We start from the raw sequence: 10,350 nt of genomic DNA, 5'->3' as shown, positions 1-10,350 counted from the left end.
CTGACAGGAGCTCTAAAGAGATATCTCACAAGAGTTTGAATTGGTGTGTTAGTACTTTTCTCGTGTATCTCTCTTCACGAGTTGTTTATATTTTCCTCGTTAGCACACTTCCATTTGGTAAAGATGAATTTGGATTTTCAATGCCTTCTTGTACAGACTTATTAGTGATTTGTGGTTGTATAGAGTTCCTGTGTCTTTGTAACTGTAAAATTCATGAAATCCTGAGGTCCCGGAAGTCTGAATAGCCCTGAATGGCCCCAGGTTTTTGACCTTTTCCTGCTCTGTGCTCCTTTGTTTGTTTTGAAAGACTCACCTGGATTTTATAAGATGCAAAAGATAGTTCTATTTTCAGTGTCTTGCCCTTTAGCTTATTACAGAGCACAATCCGATTCTTCTTTCAGAGGACAGTTCAAACCTGCTTTAAATGATTGCTTTTGGGAGAAAACCATCCCAATTCCTAAAAGCACTGACACTGAGGTGGTTCTGGAGACATGTTTTAATAGGCAGCTAAATCGGAATAAAAACATTTCAGAGGATGACTGCCATTTTAACCAATAATGGAGGTGCTAAAATTCCTTGGTGTCAGGGCTACTGGTGGAGTTGGGGCTGAGGGATACTTTTGGTGAAATAACGGGCAAGAGAGAATTCAGAAACAGGTTTTTGCATCTATACTTATAATAACAGCACCTCCTCATTCCCACCCACCCCTAAACCATGGGATGGAATCACAGCGATGAGATGTGGTCCTGTGAAACTGAGGCATAAAAACGCAGAAATTCCAAACATCTTCTGTCTCCTCTTTATCAGTTAGCAAAGTTTACATGTCAGATCTGTGACTGGAATGCAGATCTTAAATACGAAGTCCAGAAAGACAGAACTAAATCACATGAACATCGGTTGGGAGACTGTTTACTAAAAAACACATGGGTGTAAAAACTGAAGGACCCGAATTCCAAGGTTAGTTCTCCCACCTACTTGTCATATGACCTAATTCAAGCAAGTCACTTGGTCTTTCTGGGCCTCAGGTTTTTCAAGTGTAACCTTAAGAGTTTGGACAAACGTAACGGAGTCTGTGATTCTGTGAACTACGCTTAGGGTACTTATCACACTTGGAGTAGTGTGTTGCACGTAACCAACGTATATGGACAGGGTTAATTTTCTCAATATTTACCAGTCCTACAGCATAAGTATTCACCAATCAAAATGGGGGCTTGATATAAACAACCAGTTGCATCGCACCTGTGTATGCTCACTAAATATCAACTACACTTATGAGAATGGAGCCCTAGCTATTTGTGTCAAATCGCCAAAGCAGAAAAGACCTTAGGAATCACCAGTCCACATCTTTGATTGTACAGGTTGTTAAATCCTCTGTCTGAAGAAGTACATCGTGATCCTGAAGGATTGCCGCAGAAAGAAGACGCACATGCACAGGGGCTCAGGTACGTGATTGGATGTCTCAGGAAAGGTCGAAGATGGTTATAGTAATGGTGCTGACGGGTCATACTCCGCCCGTATCCACACCCTCTGTTAGTCCTCTCCCATGCTGACTCTGGCCTCAGCTATGTGACCTACTTTGGCAACAGGGCCTTAACAAATGTGACCCAAGCAGAGGCATAACAAACGCTTTCTCGTTAGGGTTTGCCCCATCTCTTGCTGTCTTTGGAGCATAGTCACTCTGTGAAGGAGTCTTCTGGCTTGGTGGCAACACATGTCGCCGTTGACAGGCAGCACACATCAATGAGGCATAGACTAACCAGCCCCTTTTGAGCTGACAGGTGACTCTAGAAACAAGAACGACCCCAGGTGAGACCAGAAAAGGAATCACCTAACTGAGCTCAGCTTGAATTGCTGACCCACAGAATCAGAGCAAATAAAATTGTAGTTAATTAAGCACTAAGTATTGGATTGGTCTGATACGCAGCAATAGATACTTGATACAAGGAAAAGATCTCCAAGGTAGGGGGAAGGTAAGGAAGTTGGCGGGAGGGAAGAGAGTTGAGGTCTCCTCCGTTATTTTCTTCCTTGAAGGTGGGATCAAGGATCCGTGTAGCGCCTGTAAACAGATCCTTGTTTCTCAGATGGACCCCAAAGGCTCCTTCTTACCTGTCCTTCAGGTCAAGTACAACTGTTTTCAAGAAAACACAGGTAGTTTTTCCTAATCCCTCTTAGAGAAGCACAGAGGTAGATGTTTTTCTCTTTCAAGTCCCTCAGTCATGATTTTGACTCTTGGAATGCAACAAAGATCAGGCGACCTGGCCTTTTCTTGTTGGTTTGGTGGGAGGCAATTAACAAGAAATTTCATGGAATATTATGAAAATGAGAGTTCTTGGGAAAGAGGTGAGAAGGTAAGATTTTAAAATAACCGAGAAACAATGGTATTTTCCAAATGTCATGCAACCTGCAATCATCTTTCAGCACTACTTTGGGACCCAAAAAAAAAAAAAAAAATCCATCTCATCTTTATTCTAAATTTTCCTATATCTTCCTTCTGGCAGCCACAAGTCGAAAAGGGTCTACAAAACAGAGCCCTAAGAGCTTCTGTTTTTTGTCATAAATGGTTTTAAAACTGGACAAATATATGAGGCAACTAACTGAAAACAAGTGACGAATCTCCAGGTTTGGGAAACTCTCTCCCCATATTCACCCAGCTCAAGTTTCCAACTGTGTCACAAGGCAGCTGGAGTCCATGTAGAGTGTGGTGGGTCCAGTTGACCTGAAGAAACAGAGACAAGAGTTCGGGGCTACTCAAGTGGATGGGAGCTGCAGATCAAGGCACTAGGAGCTGTGCTGGATGGTGAGACAGAGAGCGAGAAGTCTAGATGGGAGTCCTTGTAGATCCTTGACTGAAGACTGGGATACAGACATGCATGGCAAGATCACACAAGGCTGACTACTTCAGATACTAGAGGTTGATTGACGCTTGAAGATGCTGGAGCTCTGAACCAGCCTGCAGAGAGATTTCTTGTTAGCACCCCAGGCATTTATTCATCTGAGATACCAGGAAGGTTATACTTTAGAAGAAGGGGCCACGCCTTGTAGTAAGGCTTACCTACACCCACCCCATTGAAGCCTAAAAATCCAAGCATTGCCAAGATCCTCAGAGGAGACGGATCTTGGAAACTGAGTCCACTAAGTTATAGGGAATGAGAAACAGCAGCCTAAAATCTAGGCTGATAAGTCCAGATTTACTGATCGGTAATTAATTTGCTTGTGAAAGACATCATGAGAAAAAAAATGGTAAACTAATGTTCCTCATTAACATAGATGTAAAAATTAAAATTTTAACAAATCAAATCCAGCCATAGCTAGAAAAGAGGTAATACGTATGACCACATTGGGTGTATCCTAGGCACATAAGGCTGATTTAACATTTGAAAGCTAATATATGTAACTCACCACCTCAACAAAATAAAGGAGAAAAATCATATGATAACCTCAGTAGATTTAGGAAAAAATTTTTTTGACAAAATTCAACATCCATATGTGATAAAACCTCCAGCAAATTAAGAATAGAAGGAAAGTTTCCTAAATTGATAAAGAGCGTATCTATAATAAATATCATAGTTACTGGTAAACACTGAAGGCTGTTCTCTAAGACTGAGAATCTGGTAGACTCTCACCACTTCTATTCAGTATTGTAGTGGAGGTCCTAGCCAGTGAAATAAAGCAAGAAAAAGGAGTAAAAGGTATAAAGATTAAGAAAGAAGAGGTAAGATTGTCTCTATTCACAAATGACATGATAGGAAAACCGATAGACTCTATAAAAAACAAATAAGAAACAACTAGAATTAGTGGATGAATTTAGTCATGTTTCAGGATACATCCAAGAAAAAAATCCACTGTATTTCTATATATTAACATCTAACAACTATAAAATAAATATTAACAAATCTAGTATAGTATCAAAAACATAAAATACTTTTAAATAAATGTGACAAAAGATATAAAAGACTTGTGTATTGAAAACAATAAACACTCCTGAGAGAAATTTTAAAAATTCTAAATGAAGACCTATATACCATGTTTATTGATTGGCAGACTCAATATTGTTAAGATGCCCATTTCCCCCAAATTGAAATATAGATTCCGTGCAATCCTGACCAAATTGCAGAAGTCATTTTTATAGAAATTGAGAAGCTGACTCTAACATTTACGCAGAAGTGCAAAGGACCTAGAATAGTCAAAATAATTTTGAAAAAGAAAAACAGAGTTGGAAGACTTATACTCCCTGGTTTCATGACCTTCTATAAATGCTATAGTAATAAGAGAATACGGAATTGTCAGACATATATAATCAATGGAACAAAATAGAAAATTCATAAATAGACCTACAATTCATTTTGACAATTCATCTTGACAAAAGCAACAAGATAATTCATTGGAAAGGCATAATCTTTTCAATGAATGGTACTAGAACAACTGGACATCCATATGAGAAAAAAATAAACCCTGGCCTCGGTTTATACAGAGAATTAATTCAAAATAAATCACAGATCTAAATGTCAAAGCTAAAACATAGAAGATAAAGTGGAAAGAAATAGGTGTCATCTTAGATGGAAAAAATTTCCTAGATGGGGCACAAAAAGCACTAATTATCAAATGTAAAAATGATTGATTTGAACTTCATCAAAATTAAAAACTTCTTCAAAATGTACCATTGAGAAAATGAAAAGGCAATCCTTAGGCTCAGAAAAATACTCATGATACATGTTTCTGACAAAGAAATTGCAATCAGAATATACAACAAACTCTTATAACTGGGCAACAAGAATGCAAACAACCCATTAAAAATGGGGAAAAGACAACAATTGGAAAAATAAAATACACAAAGGACATATACATCTTAATCATAAGAAACACAATCCATTATAACAGGAAAAAGACTTGAACAAACACTGCACCAAAAAAACATAGACATGGCCAATATTTGTATTTTCAAATATGAAAAGATGCCATAGATCATTATTCATTGAGGAAATGCAAGCAAATTAAAACCACTTCACACATACATGAATGTAAAAATTTAAAAAGACTGTGAATATCAAATATAAGGAAGGATGTGGAGCAACCGGAAGTCTCCCACACTACTGACAATGTAAAACGGCACAACCGTTATGGAAAAGAAGTCTGTCAGTTTCTCATCAAATTTTTTAATTTTTAATTTAATTTTATTTTAAAAAAATTATTTTAGCTGAGGCCACCCTTGGTTGGCCTCACAGATTGCAAGGACCTTGTCAGCTTACAATCCCTTATTTTTTTTTAATTTTTTATGCCTACAGCACCTGGTCTTCCTAGGTGGTCTCCCATCCAAGTACTAACCAGGCCCGACCCTGCTTAGCTTCCGAGATCAGATGGGATCAGGCTTATTCAGGGTGGCATGGCCATAGACTAGTTTCTCAAAAAATGAAACATGCTATATAATTATACAATTAAACTTACTATATATCTTAGCGATTAAAATTATAGGTATTTATCCCCCCATTCTTTCAAAATAAAAACATGTCCACCAAAAGATCTGTGTACTAACGTTCAGAATGGCTTTATTCATAAGAAGCACAAATTGTAAACAACTCAAATGTCCACACAGGTGAATGATAAACAAAAGGTAGTATATTCATATAATAGAATAATACTCAGCAATAAAACAAACAGAAATGAAATACATAGAACAACATAAATGCATCTCGAAAATATTATACTGAGTGAAAGACAGGCACAAAAGAGTGTATGTTGCATGAATCCATTTATATGAAATTTGAAAACAGGTAAAACTAACAAAAAGTGATATAGTTCAGATCAAGGTTTGCCTGGAGTAGGATTGGCTGCAAAATGGTATTGAAGGAATTTTCTGGGGAAATATTCTATACCTTGTTAGAGGTGGTAATTTCATATTGTATTCACTTGTCAAAACTCATCGAGCTGTACACATAAAACGAGTGATTTTTATTGCATATAAGTGATGTTTTAATAAAATTAATTAAAAAAACTAAGATCCTTTAATGCCCAAAATAACAAAACCACAATAAGAACAACAACAAAAACCTTGAGAATGTCTTATTGAATGGTTCTTTTCATTGAAGAAAATTGATGACTTATGTCCATCTGGTTATGGAGGATATAAAATACAGAATTGCAATATCGTAAAATTTAAAGAGAGTGCAAGTTTCAATTCAAATACAACTACGGTTAAATCTTTTCACATTAACAAATTTAAACTTCTTAACAGCAAGAGAGAGGCAATCATGGTTTCATTTTCGTATGAAAGAAAATGAGCCTAAAAGAGGTCAAGTAACTGGCCTAAAGCACAGTGAAGTAGAAGCTGGGATTCTAACTCATACTTTGGCACTCAATCCAATTCTCTTTCCACTATACTATGCCATCTGTCCTTTTATGTATCCATTTTAAAATCTTTTCGATGACCAAAGCTAACTGTTCTTTCTGTTGCTAGACCTCAAATTGTATTTCCTTTGATGTTATTAGGTAGAAAAACACTTTTTCACTTGGCACTGAGGTTTTATTTCTTCAGAAATCTTCTCAATCGCTAGCTGACCTGAGACGTGGGGATCTTTATCTATCTTGCAGGAGGTATGGCATCTTCGAACAGTCAAATTAAATTGATTCTTATAATAGCCTTTTCTCTCCTCAACCTGCATTGCTGATGAGAGTAGAAATTGGTATGATATTTCTGGAGAGCAATTTGGCAATAGGTATCGAAACTCTTAAAATCTGGCATATCCTTGGACTGAGAAATTACTCTTATGGGAATTTATCCTCAAGGAAATTATCAGGGATGTGTGTTTGGGTGTATTCACCACAGCATTATTAATGATAGCAAAAAAATAAAAAATTGGAAACAAGCTGAATGTCTGTGTTGGAGACTTGTTTTTTCTTTAATTATCATGTCTCTTCTTTCTTAGCAACAAGAACCATGGTTTGTAGACGGGCACGTGCCCTGCCAGTAACGTATCACCAGCCTCGGCCGCTCTTACAGCTTATTTGTGGCTATTGGAAGTATTGTATGTGACTTCTAAGAAGTCTCAAAGAACCACACCTTCCTTTGACCTTTTCCATTCTGCGTACTGGATCGTGATGTAATGATTCCATTTGAAGCATATATTTTAGAGCATGAGGCAATTCTCTAAGGATGGTAAAATAGCAACACAGGAGGGCATCTGGGTCCTGGCCCTGTGGGAATCCCCACGCAAGCCTTGACCCTAATGAGAATTCATATGAAATTCTACATTTTCTTTCGCAGGAAAGAAAATAAACTGCAATCTAGTTTAAGCACTGTATTTGAATTTTCCTGTCACAAATAACCAAACCTAATCTAATGAACACAATGTCCAACGGCAAAGGAATGGTTAAATGTTGGCATATGCAGAGGGTATAATATCAAGCAACTGTAAAATGACATCATTTAAGACTCTACTAACATGAAAAAATTGCACGATATAGGGCTAAGAGGAAAGGAATGGGCTACATTCAAAAGCAGGATACAGACAATATTTGCAAATATCATTTTTGTTACATATATGTGTATATTTATGTGTCTATATGCTTTTCTATGTGCACACATATTTACGCTTCTCTCTATAGAAAGATAATATATAGATGTATAAATATAACATAATATATAAATATGTAATAGATATAAATATAAAAATGTTGATAGCTGTCTGAATAGTGGAAAGGAGATTTTTTTTTAATATGAGATTGTCTATGTTTTTCACATTGGGTATATATTACATTGGTTATAAGGAAGGAAGAGCTGTCAAAATTGAATAATCTGTTCCCAGAGTAAAGCAAGTTTAATTTTGATTCACTAATTTTAAAGAAAAAGGCTATAGTAACAGAAGAATAAAAGAAAGAAGAAATTAAATATTGAGGAAATCTTGTCCCTTTACAGTGTGCATTTAAAAATATGTGCTGCCTTTGCAAATCTTATTGTGTTGATGCATGAACGGTTCTGATTACTCTTTAAAATTGTATGTGAGCCAATTATTTAGTAGATGGGTGAATGTATATATTTTATGATTCCTACTCAAATAGGATGTGAAGCAGAAGGACATTCTAAAGATGACATCTAGCGGTTGCTGTGGTAACCGTAGGAGCTGCATTTCAGTCATCTTGTATGTCAGTTTCTACAGTTGGGATTGGCAGTCTTAGCTTTAACACACAGGAAGGAGGCAGAGATCGGCGGTTGTTAACGCTTACAGACTGTATTTGTGATTTCCATCCAGCTTTAAAGAGAGTGGTGGAGCACAGTGAAGGTATTAGAAAACAGCCCTAAAATAATTAAAAGGATCTAACGCCTGTCTTAGAATTTTCATGGCAACCTTAAAGAACTGTCACTCCAGGTAAGAATAAAAGTTCATGTTTATTATAGAATACTTAGGATGCAACAGTCACAGTGCTCAGTGCTTTATAAACACCATTTCATTTACACCTGTTCTCTAACTTGAACCTTAAAATCGTCCTGCGAAGTAGTAGTATCTTTGCTTTTATCAAAGCAAACAAAACTGAGACTTAGATTGTTTAGCTGAGTTGTCCAAAGTTGTTAGGACATGGTGGTACCAGGATTCGAACCCAGGTCATCTGTCCAAACTCTTAGCCACTGCCCTGTTCAGTGTGCGGGTGGTTGCCCATGATACCTGGTCTGGGTCTGCTACAAATGTCCCCTTCCAGGGAGACACTGCAGCCATGCTGGCTTATCCAGTCTAGTCTTCATCAGCCACACTTGATTCAACAACAAACGTTTTGAGCATCCCACTATTGCGATTTATAAAAGTCTGTTGGGCCTGTCTTATGACATAAAAATGTACCACTGAGCTTATGAGAAAAACTATGCCATATCATAAATTTATTTGAGTCTAAATCTAGGGGAAAACAGAATGGCGAAAGCGGGGTAAATCTCATCAGCGTTGGGAGAGACGCATCTCGGCTGAGGCCGTGAGCAGATGCTTCCCCAAGGAGCTGACCTTTGAGTGGGCTCTCAAGCCTTGCTTCTCCAAGAGCAGCCATCACCTTGGAGCTTGTTAGAAACGCAGGATCTCAGCCCATCCTAGACCCACTGGATCAGAATCTGTGTTTCAACAACTTCCTCAGGTGATTTGCAGGCACGTTAAAGCTGGAAAAGTTCTGCTTTAAAGACGGTTTAGCATTTCAATTGCACACGTGGAGGCAACAGCACAGGAAAACAGCCAGGAAACAGCACAGGAAGCAGTGTGAGCGAGCGAGGGCGTAGCTGTGGGATGGTTAAGCCGTCCCAGGAAATCTCATATCTGGCTGAGCTGCAGCATGAACTGTAGAATGCAAGACGGTGAGTGGTGTGAAGACAGGGAGGGCTGAGTTCGCGCGGGGTCTAAGAGCTATATCTGGAGGTAGCAGGACTAACTAAAAGGTTTTGATCAGGAAGTGAGGTAGTGATAGTTTTTATTTAATAGCCCCTTTAAACTGATAAAGCATTTAAGCTTTGTGTAAATTAAGATCTTAACCTTTGTGCAATATGTGATTCCTTTACATATTTCCTTTCATCTTGACACTGCCAAACAGATCTATTATTAACAGGTATCGAGTTTATTAAAAGAGAGTGGAGTTAAATCCTGAAGGCAAACAAGAATACTTGAGGATTCTGCACTCATCACCCATTCGCTGCTAGGGATTCGATGGTTAAATTGACCTAGGAGATTTAAAAACTCGCAGAACTTGGACCTTCAGGAATAGATGGAGCAAGCAGATGAAGTATTGTCCCACTGTATCGGTCAGGCCCGCCTTTGCTCTCTCGGTCTGAGAAGGGACCCCAAATCCCTTCCCATAGGCTCCTTTAATGAGGTTTCCTTGAGAGACAGAAGCTATTTTATAAAGCTGTCAGCTGTCCTGAGAAAGGGCAGTAGATAAAGCAGCCAGGAACAAGAGAAACAGATAAGCGGTGAATTCTTGAATTGCGGGGGACCATGTCTGCCTTGGATTAAAAGGAGAAGAGGATTTTGGAAGGGCAGGTGAATCGACTTCATCTGCAGGCTGACAGCAGCGTTTCAGAGACAAAGGAGTTGACATAGACATCGAACGGCTGTTTGAGAGACAAAGAGAAGTGAAGGATAAACACAGCTGGACACAGGAAGCTTCCTATCGGGGTGTTTGGGTTTATCAAGGAAGGTGAGCTAGAGGGAAGAGGGGAAAGATAAATAATCAAACTTTCTGCTCCTGTACCTTGAGCCCTGCTAATTAGGACATTCTTTGTTCCCACCAGTTGGTACTTAATCAGCTCCTTTAAGGAAACTCGAAGACCACCAACATAAGAAATGATTGCTGGGTCCTGCAACAAGTCAGATCTTGGAAGAGTTGCAT

The 10,350-nt window shown here is 38.3% G+C and overlaps 1 non-coding gene across 1 annotated transcript; it reads right to left on the bottom strand.

Annotated features, from left to right (window-relative positions):
• Positions 1 to 5,273: 5,273 nt before the first annotated feature.
• LOC112482259 lies at positions 5,274 to 5,392 on the bottom strand. Its single transcript, XR_003047238.1, has one exon. It is a non-coding gene; the product is annotated as a 5S ribosomal RNA (ribosomal RNA).
• Between the last annotated feature and the right edge of the window lie 4,958 nt (positions 5,393 to 10,350).

This window comes from Pteropus alecto, unplaced genomic scaffold (assembly GCF_000325575.1).
Source record: "Pteropus alecto unplaced genomic scaffold, ASM32557v1 scaffold35, whole genome shotgun sequence".
In the NCBI taxonomy this organism is placed as follows: Eukaryota; Metazoa; Chordata; class Mammalia; order Chiroptera; family Pteropodidae; genus Pteropus; species Pteropus alecto.
The sequence above is the reverse complement of the archived record's forward strand: the minus strand, read 5'-3'. Positions and strand labels throughout refer to the sequence as shown.